The sequence below is a fragment of the Falco punctatus genome, assembly GCF_963210335.1.
Source record: "Falco punctatus genome assembly, chromosome: 6".
In the NCBI taxonomy this organism is placed as follows: Eukaryota; Metazoa; Chordata; class Aves; order Falconiformes; family Falconidae; genus Falco; species Falco punctatus.
This window is the reverse complement of record NC_137585.1, coordinates 29,033,342-29,044,776: the sequence shown is the minus strand read 5'-3', so window position 1 is coordinate 29,044,776 and position 11,435 is coordinate 29,033,342. Positions and strand designations below refer to the sequence as shown.

The window sequence follows — 11,435 nt, the reverse complement described above, 5'->3', positions numbered from 1 at the left end:
GTAAGTCCGGGGGCGCCGGGACGTCCCCGCTCCGCTGGCGGGGGCAGGTGACGGCCACCCTCGCTGCAGACCCCCCGAGCCGGGGCTACCCGCCTATTCCCCCCTCCCGGCTGTTCCTTTCTTTGCTCCGCTTCCCGTGCAAAGTTAAAGCCCGAGCTCCCCGAGCAGCACGGGCGGTGCGCAGAGGAGAACAAGGTGGGAAACACACAGACCCCCCGGCTGCTGCTCCCGCACCGCGCCGCGCTGGCGGGCGGGGGGCGCGGGGCCGGGAGCGGCTCTGCCGCTGCCCCGGGGGCTGGGGGCCGGGGCAGTGCAATCCCTGGGGCCGCTGCAGTCACCGGGAGGGGATGTGGGGGCCAGCGAGACCGGGTCCCTGGCAGGGCGGCCCGGAGCCCTCGGTCCCGAGAAGCCCGGAGCCGGGGGGACGGTGGCGCCGGGTGCCCCGGGCCGGCCCCGCCGCCCCCCTGCGCTGAACGCAGATGGGATGGGGGATTTCGGACCGTCTTGCAGCTGGCCCCGACACATTCCAAGGAATGTTCCTGAAACAAAGACCCAGATTCCTGCATCCTGATTCCTGCGGCTCCCACATCTGACTGCCAGCGGCCAAACCGCTCTCAAATATTCTGCATCCTTCGGTTTTGCGTGTCCCGGGCAGGCATCTCGTCTGTCTGCCGCTGACTCTGCTGCGCCGAGGCTGTGGGAGCACACCTGATGCTTCTTCCCTCTGCACACCCGGGAGCGCAAAGCCAGCTCACTAGCTGCTGTCTTATCGCTCTCCTAAACCGCCTGACCTTTCAGCAGGTTTTGGTCTGTGGGTTTTGTTTGTTTGTTTGTTTGTTTGTTTTGTGTTGGTTTGGGTTTTTTCCTCCTTTTGAAGAGTAGGAAAAGAGATACTGTGGCCAGAACCCTTGTATAATAGTGTCCGAGTTGAGATGCAATATTGTGTGTATGGCTCCACGTACCACAAGGTATTTAAAAATACCTTTTTGAAGAAAACTCTTAATTTAAGCAGTTTAACAGCTATTAATTGTACTACGGTACGTTAACAACAGTGCCGAAGAAAATCTTCAGTGAACACTGCTGCAAGCAGTGCGGGAGTGATGCAGAAAGGGTCTAAGAAATCCCCAGGGCTGCGGATCTCCCTGATTAACAGCTGGCTTATGTGGGGAGAACGGGTGGGAATCTGCAACTTCAGAGGCTGGGCACCGTCCCTCACATCACTAGAGTTTCTGGAGGTACTTTCAGCTAGTGCGTTCCTTGAATAACCGTTAGTGAAACAAAATTAAGCTTTCCAACAGGAGTTTTAATGTAGCAAAGCAGAACGTTGCATAATTCAGTGACAAAATATCTGAGCAAACTTGAAGCGCCTCTTTTCAGACTTGCGTATCGTGCCCTCAACCCTCGAGTTGCAATTTTACAGTAGCTTTAAACTGAGAAAAATGGTACTGCCGGCAGAAGAGGCGCTCCTGCCTTGCTGCGCTCCCCCCCTGCAGCCCGGGCGAGCCCTGGCCCGAGGCATTAGCCAGGCTCGGGCAGGGAGCTCAGGGCAAGTGACCTGCCGGAGCTGAGGGGAGGCAGGTTTCGGAGGCAGCTTCTGGGCAATGCCATAACCCTGATTAAGAGTTCGTTCTGCAGAAATTCAAATGTCCCAAAATCACCACAAACAGTTCTGCTTCTCTCTCCGTCCTGCAAAATCCTGCTGCCTCCTCCGCACTGCTGCGGGTCGAGGCGGATAGCGAGCCTCTGCATGGAGCTCTACCAGCCAAAATGAATTATTTTTAGGCAGAGCTGGTTTTCAGCCTGATTAGCCCCAGGTAGCGGCTTTTTGCTTTTCGCATGTACCTCCTTTGTTGTCTGGTGACAAAAGGCGGAGGGGGGACGGGTGGGGGACAGGACACCCGACAGGACAGGATGATGCAGGCAGGACATTGCTATGGCGACTCCAATTTAGAGCCATTGAAGCTGCCGTGTAACTGCACCCTCAGCGGGGATGGGTGCACATACCCAACCACCCATACTCCCTCCCCCCGCGGTTGTAGGAGTCTGGTTTTCTGAGCTGTCTTTCTTTTTCTATATGGTAAACGTGACAGAAAGTTACGGGTGGGAGGGGGAGCTGAGAAGAGGTAGAGAAAGCAGCGCTTTCCCTCTGATGAGGCGCTTGCAAAAGTCTCGTTTTCGCAGGAGACCGGGTGAAACACTGTAAGTTTATCTGGAGGAGCTGGGCTGAAGCTTTACGCTAGGATTACGATCGCGTATTTGAGTCGGGGAACTTGTCACGGAGGGCAGCTGGGGAAGCGCGGTAGCAGGGTGCCGGGGATTTGTTGCAGAACTGTTTGCAGCTACTGGTTGGTGATGGGGCAGGACTTCTAAATAGGTCACGGCTTAAAGCTTGCCCATCTCAAAAAAGCTGCTGTGCTGATGAGGCGGCGGCTTCTTTCAGCACCTTGCCGTGGCAGCGAAGTGCCGCTCCGGAGCAAGCCGCTCCGCAGAGCGCTGCCCTGTGCGTCTGGCGCGGCTTCCCCCGGGATGCTGGCGGGATGTCTGTCCTGCTCCTCCCGCCTGGGGAGCTGAAAGGCTCAGTGGCAACTCGGGACCGTTTCGAAGTTTATCTTAAGGAGTGAGGCTATAAACTAGCACTGACACATTTACTTTAAAATGCCTAGCGGTAGCCTTTTGTGGCTGAATTGCTTGAGAAGCAGCATCTGAGCCACCCATTCTGCAGCGGTGGGGGCAGGCAGCTGGTGGTAGCTACGGTGCCAGCTGTCCCTAGCACACTATTTCTACTCATGAGTCAGACCTCTGTGACTTCTAGTCATTTTGTGCTTCGATACAAAATACAGAGCTGTTCATTTGTCAGATTATTCATCTTGCTCTTCGAGGCAATTTATTCTTTTTTTTTTTCTCTCTCAAAGGTTATTCACCCTGGCACCTCCATGTCAGAGCAGCTTGTCCAAAACAAACCTGTTTTCTCAATCTCGTGTTATAGCCCAGTAGCTCATAATGAGCCCAGAGTGTTCTTCCTGAAGTGCAGGAATGTGCTCACTAGTTAAGAAAACTGGGCAAATCTAGTTAGCCACGGAGCAGGGAAATCTGCTTCTCTGACAGTCGGTTACAAGAAAACAGAGGCAGGAGGCCAGCTTTCATGTTTCGGGCTGTCTGGATACACTGCACAGCAGTGCCTTCAGAACTGAAATGTGTCAGCAGCTTGCCTTGCTTGTCTTAAATAACTTAATTGTTCTCTCAAAGACAGCTTTGGGAGATAAGTCATGCTTCTCCAGTTGTGAAACACTGAACAAAAAATAAATCTATTGACTAGAATTTGGTCCCTGGTAACTGACTCAATGAAGTACATCATGGAGCAGAGCTGGACCACTGTGGAAAACCTCTGTTTGATGAGATTAATTTTGATTGAATGCTCTTTCCCCCTAGGTGTAAGGGAGCTTTTCTTACTGAATACAGGTCAGGGTGGCAAGAATTCAGCTAAATCTTTAAGACTGAAAACACTGGTAGTGCAATGTTGAGGGTTTCTTTTTGTTTTACTCTCCTAGCACAGAAAGAAAGTGCAATGAATCCATTTGCTATCAGCTCATCTGCTAGCAGAAAGGAAAGAGTCTTCACTGGGTCATAGAATTAGTGATAAAGTTGGGCTGTTTATCAAGAAAAGCACTTAAAATATTTTTTGCTGCTTTAATTGGTGTTTCCTATACTTATTTTCAAGGGAAGGTAATAACTGTGTAACTAAAAAGCCTAGTTTACTTTTTGGTGCAGACTTCAGTGTGTTGAAGTTGGTTTTGCATTCTCCTTCACACAGGGAAGGAAGCGTGTAAGTTGTATTAGTTCTTACCTGTATCAATTAGGCTGTTCACAGAAAGGATGGACGCAAATGAAACACTGAAAATCTCAGCACTGACTCCTTCCCCAAATATCCCCTCTCTTCATGGGTCGGGGGAGGGGAACCACAGCAGAAGCAGTGAATCTGGACTATCGAGACCCTCCAGATGGCTTTAAAGTTTGAGGCCAATTGTGCCTTTCTCTGGCTTGGTGGATCCTTCTGGCAAAGCCCTGTGCGTGCAGGAGTGGCTCTGCCAAGGCTCCAGCAGATGCGCCGTTTCCAGCTTTCCCTCCCTACGGGCCCCAAAGCCGTTGACCCAATTCTCTAGGGTATTAAATAGATTGGGGGAGGGAGAGGACAGCCTAACAGGGGAGGGTGGAGGAGACAGCCCCCTTGATGAGCCAGTAGCATCACCTTGTGCCATGGCAGAGCCAGATCAACTCTTTGGGCTCCTGCAACCTCCCAGCACTGGTGCTCAGTTCCCAGCACAGCCCAGGGAGTGGTGCTGGTACCCATCTGGAAGTGGATGGGTGCAGGGACAAGCAGGCTTAGAGAAGAAAGGTGCTAAAATCACTCCTAAATCCTGGAAATCCTATGCCTTGTTAAAATGGCACTTATGCCTACTTCACTTTATAACTCATCCCTGTCAACACAGCAAAGATCATCAGCCCAGTGCCTCCACATAAATACTCACTGTCTCCCTGGAAGGTCAAGGGGCCTTGGCCGCAACTTCTCTCCTGCCTTCCTGTTTTGACTGAGGGAGGAGAGGGCTTGGAGGGAAGGTTGTAGCAACCACACTGTACACAGGCACTACTTCTGAAACAGAAGATTGGGCAAAGTGATCAAGAATAGCACTGGGTGAGGGTTTTTGGCAAGTTGTGACTTTGCTAAAAATGAGGTTCTGAGGTAGCCAAATTCATTCATAAATTGGAAGCAGTTTTGTGGAATAGTTTCAGGCAAAACAAATGGCAAAGCATTTCATTTTGGGCACTGGCAGTACAAGCTGAGGAATCAAAGGATTATTAAAGCAGTTGGAGGTAGCAGTTGCCTTTCCCTGAATAGCCTGCTGGTGAGGGAATCCACATGGGCGGTGGGAAACCAGGTTCAGTCCTCCTCTCTGCCTCTGGGGATTAAAATCATATCACACAACCCAGGGAAATAACATGATTGTGGGGGTATGTGATAGCTAGAGACAGGCAAGAAGAAACATGCTCGGGCTGGAGCAGGAGGAGCACTCTCCCCACAGGAAAACATGCTGCCCACCAGCCCCACAGCTTTGGATGCTGAAGGACTCAGCATGGCATCCAGCCAGGAGGGAGAGAGACCCATTTCCCCAAATCCTTAACTACCACAAAGTAACCCTTGTGAGTGCCCAGACAGTCTGGGTTTTGTTTAAGAAGAAATTGCTGGTTTGAATCAGGGAGAGGAAAAGTTCATCCAGGGCTCCCGTATCCAATCTGAGTGACCAAGTAAAAAAAAAAAAGAATCTGTTTTGGATAAGTAAAAACACTGTTTTGGCACCCTGAATTACTTTTTACACCCAAGCTAGAAGCTGAAAAGAGTAACTTTTTGTTGTACAGGCCTAACAGTGCTCTTGTAGGACCTTTACACCACAAAGTTGCTCGCACAAGGATGCGTGCACACAAACCACTTCAGTTGCGCTTAACAGTGCAAGCCGCACCTCTGCTGCAGGGCGCCTGCTTTTGGAGCTGCTGTAAGTGACCTTTAAGTCAAAAGAGGTAATAAGCAACTTATCCACCCCACCCCCCCACCCCACCCCACCCCCGATGTGATCTGGATCTCTGAGCTGCAGTAAGGGCGGGGATTATACACAATTTAATTCCCTCGGTTTTTCCTTCTGGCCATCAATGGCTTCTGACACATGGTTGTCAGGCATTGTCTGACACATGAAGACAGCAATGATTTCAGGTAATTTGCTGAGAAAGTCACCTGGCCCGACCCAAAGCTACAAAATGGTTTGTGTATTGAAAGTCCCAGGAAGGAGCGACACCCGAGATCTCTGGCAACAAAGCTGAAGTTTAAAGCCTTCCATTTCTTGATCTTTTTACTACAAATTTCTCCTTCTCTGACTCAGACAACTGTCTTCCTCCTTCCTTCTGAGGTAAACCTCCCACTTGGCTTCTAGATTTTTTTCTTGAAAGAGATAGATGCAGTGGCAAGAGCAGGAACTGCCTTAACATGCAAGTGTCCTTACAGCCTTAGCTTACTTCCCACGATATGCTATTAAAATAAACATATAAGGAAAATAATCACAGTCCTTTTAACATGAACAACTACACATGAATATGTGTTTGAACTCAGCAAGTACTGAGCCTGAAGTTAGCTCTGTAATGAAGCAATCTTTATGAACCTACATGAAATCACCACAGATGTAGGCCAGGGAGATATTTTGCCTTTTTCTTCCCTAAAAAGGCTATCTGGAACCCGATTTGAACAGAGCTGGGGGGATTCAGCTGGCATCTTTGGCTAAGGAGATAAAAAAGGGCATAAAAATTTATGCCCTGAACTTAAAAAGTGAAGAAAGTTCCCCAAATGAGATTTATTTTTTTTTTTTTAGATGTTGGGCCATATCCCCTGACCAAGCATCTCCAAAGGACATTTTGTGGCCCTTTACAGTCCCTTTCAGTAACCACCACTGGCTTTCTCAAGCCTTTTGCTTTTTAAGCAGCAGTATTACCTCACACAGCACTAATTCTTCAGGAGTGCTTTGGAGCAGCGGAGCCACGGCTGGCCAACACATAGCAACACGCGGTCTTTCAGGGTTGGGATTTCTGAGATGTTTCGGAGGGTGGCCTTATGTTCCCTTGGCCTCTGAGTATGTCCTTAATCCATACTTCCAAACAGAGATCTGTACGCTTGAGGCAAGGGCAGAAGGGAGGGAGATATATTACTGCAGCCCAGAAAAAGATCTGTGCCTGATCTACAACACATCCTGGAGGGGTCCTTTCTTGTTAGTAAACTCTTAGCCTAGCCTTCACAATGAATGATATTTATCCTGAAGCCATATATCTGTAGCCAACTTGCTCAATGACAAAGTCACGACTTAGTTTCTTGCTCAGAGGACTCATTCTCAGGTCCTTCTGTTTGCACAGGCCACAGGTGGCATGCCTTTCCTTTGGTGGCTGTATCCTGGTGGTGAGTGATACTCTTGCTGCTTCATCTCTTAGATTTTACTCCTTATTTCCTGATTAAGTCACAGTTACTGGCAAGACCCAGTTGCCAAGAGCAAATAAAGGCAGGAGTTCTTGGTATGTGGTCCCCAGATGCCTTGAGGAGGCACAGTAGCAGGCATCAACTTTTAGCCAGCAGCAAAACAACACAGCTCTCAGGCAGGAGAGCAGCTGCCTGCTGGAAACACAATCAAAAGCACCATGAGTAAGAAGATACAGGAGAAGGAGTCTGCATGAGGGTTCAAGAAACTGCATCGGCTCTGGACTGCATTATTGTCCTAATCCACCTCTGCTGCTTCCTACGAAGAGGGCAAATATGCCAGAGGATGAGGGATGAAAACTTAAGATACTGCTTTGGTTGATCAGACTTATTATAGCAAATAGGTGAGAGTACAGAGTAGAGGAATGCATTAAATCAGAAGGGTCTTGGACAAAATCTGCTTTCATCAATGACTTCTACTAAAAACTTAATATTGCATGATGCATTTTAGACTTCCCTTTCATATATGCTTTAATGGTGTACTTACCACCTATGAAAAGCAGAGTTCATTTACCCTACATTTGTCTTTTCTCCTCTGCCAAACAACTTTTCTGTTCTGCCACTGGAACAGTCTTTCTACATTGCTGTGCCTTCAACCCTTTGTCTTCCTGGTGGTTCAGCCTTGACCTCTCCTCCCCTGCCTGCAGCCACCTCTTGACACCTCAGCTCCTGCTAGCTCCCTGTAACCTCATGTTATACAATGGCACATTTTTGGCTTGTGTAAATGCAAGATTGCATCTTTACCTCATTGAAAAAGGAAAACTACATCATCTAATTAGAAAAAACAGGTGTGAGAACTGTACTTTAGCAATTAATGTCGGATTTCAAAGTTAGATTCAATAAAATGACTTATTACTCTCTGTCAAGTTGGAGGAAAGATTCTTGCATGCAACTTTCTTGACGACACAAGCTTTGTTCTTATGACTGTAATTTGCACAAAACCTATGGCTTTAAGACACTGCAGAATTTGCAGGAATTCTTGTTTATCTCCATGTATCTTCTCTGCTGAAATCTCTGTGGTTCTTAATTTCTATGAATCCTGAAGCTTAATAGAAAACAAATTGATAGTATGACTAATCTCTACTTCGTGCCAATGGCTTCCGTGATGTTTCCAGCTATGAACACAATTAGCGTCTAATCACGTGTGGCAGATTAAAAGCTACAATTACTGAAATGGTCAACACGTAAAATTCCTGATGAGGATGGGCCCAAGCTTGTAGATGAGGGTGAATGAAAGACTAACTTTCTAGCTACAAAGTTCATCAACCTATGGAGGACTTCTGAGCAAAATGGCCACAAAATTGCTAGTTCTGGAAAATGGTGTATTTTTTTTGTTTGCTCTGAGGAGTAAATTGTGCTCTAATGACTCCCCCCTAACGATGAGCTTAAACTATAAGCTTTCAAAAAACTCTTCTTAAAAAGATAGCACCTCTAACATAAGCTGACATCTCAGCTGCTATGTGAAAACATTTTCAGACTACGCCAGGATGAAGACACATATCCCCTTGCAGAGCAGAGGACTTCTACTAATGAAACCACTGACAGACAGATAATCGCCTGGCCCTGTGCAGTGATGCCTGCCTAATCCAAGCAGAGGGGATGGCTCTTACAGCCAACCTGGCAACGCATCACTTGGCTCCCAACACCGGTACTGACACACGCGGACTTGGATACTACAAGAGCACTCCAGAGGAAAACGTTACCAGAGCAAGGTGACATTTAGGAGATGACAACTTTGTCTGGGAGTCAGTACAGCTTTTGAATGGTGGATATCAGATGCCAGCATCACCCACCGAGCTACAACACAGGGTAGAATTGCGTTTAATCAGCCCAGATCTGAAACTAATAGCAGGTTAATCCAGATAAGCTTTTAGGACAGTAGCGCTACCCAAAACCAGTCATAGGGCTTCTTTGAAAAGTAACCAAACAGAAAGCAGAACTTTTCCAGTCCAGAGCTACATACTTCAGTGACAAACACTAGCTGTTTCAATATACCTCTCTTCCAAAAACTACAAAGCTAGCTGTTACCAGTGCAATAACATCAAGGCCAAATATTGACACACACACACAAAAAATTATTATTTTCTCTTTTCCTCTGGCTTTCTAAACATGCTGGATTTTCAACCCTGAACAAAAGCCACAAGGAAAGCCCTCTTATGTAAATAAAAGTTATGAAGATTGTTTTACAGAAGATGAGACAGGGAATCACTGGCATTGTTGAAGAGAGGAGAAGCTGAACCCCTACGAGTGAGTAATTTGAATTAACATGACTGAAAGATACACTGTTTGGCTAGAACTTTTAAAGCCCAATTTTCCAGACAAACCTCCATTTTCTAAAACAACCCTGACTGACTCCATACGTTAAATATGGCTGTGGACTCCATGTGTCACCAATTCCCTTCAGTTTTCCAAACAGCGTGAGCATGTTCTTACAGCTCACTCAGGAAGCTAACATCTGGGTTGTGTCTCTGGTTGACCTAGGAGGCCACATTTGTCAAAACTTGAAAACACTGTGCAGAAAATGCCTCTCTAGGCTTAATCAAAGCCAACTTTTATTGGTTCAGCTAACTAGGTGGTGGAATTCCCCAAGTTTTACATATGCCTTTGCAAACACTTACTCCTACTGGTGCCAGAAACCTCTCCCCTTTAACTCTAGGGAATGAAGTAGAAGAACTACTGGCAACCTTTTGTTTCTCCTCTGCCGTTACACAAGCTGGTGCTTTATCTTCACCTTCTACGTCATGCAACCCTGGGATCACATTTCTTGTCTGAAGGGTGTTTTAATAGCAGCCACCCTTCCAGTTAGAGCTGTGCTTTCCAGGGCTGGCTGGCTGGCTGTGTCCTCCAGCTCTTCAGGACAACTCTTCAGGAAACTGTCCCAGTTGACCCCACTAGCACTGCAGGCATGGGACCCGGGCATGCACATTGTTTGCTTGGTTTGCATTAATCCTCTAGCTGCTCACAGAGAGGTATAGCAACCCTTTAGCTTAGGCTTGCATTAAGTGAATTTGCATCAAGGCAGAAGTTGCAGCAATCCTAAAACTGAGGATTCTGCAATCAAGTGGTAAAAATAACTCCAGCAGCCTTTGCCAGCTACAATAATAAGGCTTTCGTGATGACAGCTTTGGCTAAATCTTAGAGTAAGTGTCACAGGAGTTCTAGTAATGCTAAATCTGCAGTTATGCAATCTTAATTTCTGTTTTATAGGCAATCAAACCTCATGCTTCAGGCCGCTGACAGGACATCAGGCTAGAGGAGAAAGGCACCCCTTGTCCATGCTTATTCAGTGTGACACAAGGCAGCATCACCATTCCCCCCATCTTATCTGGGCACATTTGCTGTCCTCCGCTTTCTAAGGCAGCACACTCCATGACAATAAATCAAAGCTCTGGGCCGGCACAGCAGCTGGTGGCTCTCAGCTCTACCTGCTTTTGCAGAGATCACTTCACTGGGTTTTGCTTCCTGGATGGTGGCTGCCAATGCTTCCGGGGGAAGAAAGCCAGATTTTCCTGTGTACGAGAAAGGGGATGTGCTGGCGGTTGCATTTTCCAAGAAAGAGGTGTACAGTACAGCTTCTCCTTTACAAGATTAAACAATTCTAAGAATGTACCCTTGTGTGGCTCACATCCTGGCTTTGTAAACTCAACCTGCACTTTCCTGTAATGCCTTCAATACACATGTTTTCTATGCTCTGTTCCTAACATCTTAAGCCAGTCCTCTCTGCCAGTTTGTCCAGAAAAAAGGCAAATGGAAATAAGCAATTGGGCTTCTAGAAACTTGCATAAAAATCTGTGTGCAAGTGCCGAGCTCTGGTGAAGGAGGCTGTGAGCCCAGGAATGTACCTACTTTCTCCTTCCTGTATTTAGCTGACTCAGATTCCTAAACAGCAGCTCCACATTTTAAATTATAGGTTAGGACTGGAGCACTTAGCCCAGAGTTTGGATTTCTTGTGTAATTCAGCTGCAGCTAAATTCAGATTTTTCCAGGAGATGGCCCCGTCTCTCCCAGCACCTCAAGCTCTTCCTCCAAGGATCATTATTTCCAGCTGAGGGACTGGATCCCGTTGTGCCAACCAGGTGAGGTCCTCAGGACTAAGGCAAATGGCTCCTTCCCTGAAGCGCTGCTTCCTCAGCTCCCACATGCTGCCAAGACTGGTGCATACGTGGAATGAGGCAGATCAGAATCTGGGAGCCTGAGTCAGACTGTTTTCCTTTACTGTATGCACTAATAAAGAATAAATGTCAATAGCGATGTTAAGACGTTTATAAAAGCAGTGCCTATGGTAGCTGTTCACATGGGTTTGCCAGATTACAATCTGCTGCTAACGTGTCCTGTCAGCTTTGTCTTTGGAGGTAACCAGAATCCCTCTGTA

At 47.4% G+C, this 11,435-nt stretch overlaps 1 protein-coding gene across 2 annotated transcripts in view; it reads left to right on the top strand.

Moving 5' to 3' along the window:
- AKR1D1 (aldo-keto reductase family 1 member D1) overlaps positions 1-11,435 on the top strand; it is an 87,130-nt gene that overhangs the window by 51,086 nt on the left and 24,609 nt on the right. The gene's annotated exons all lie outside the window — the stretch shown is intronic.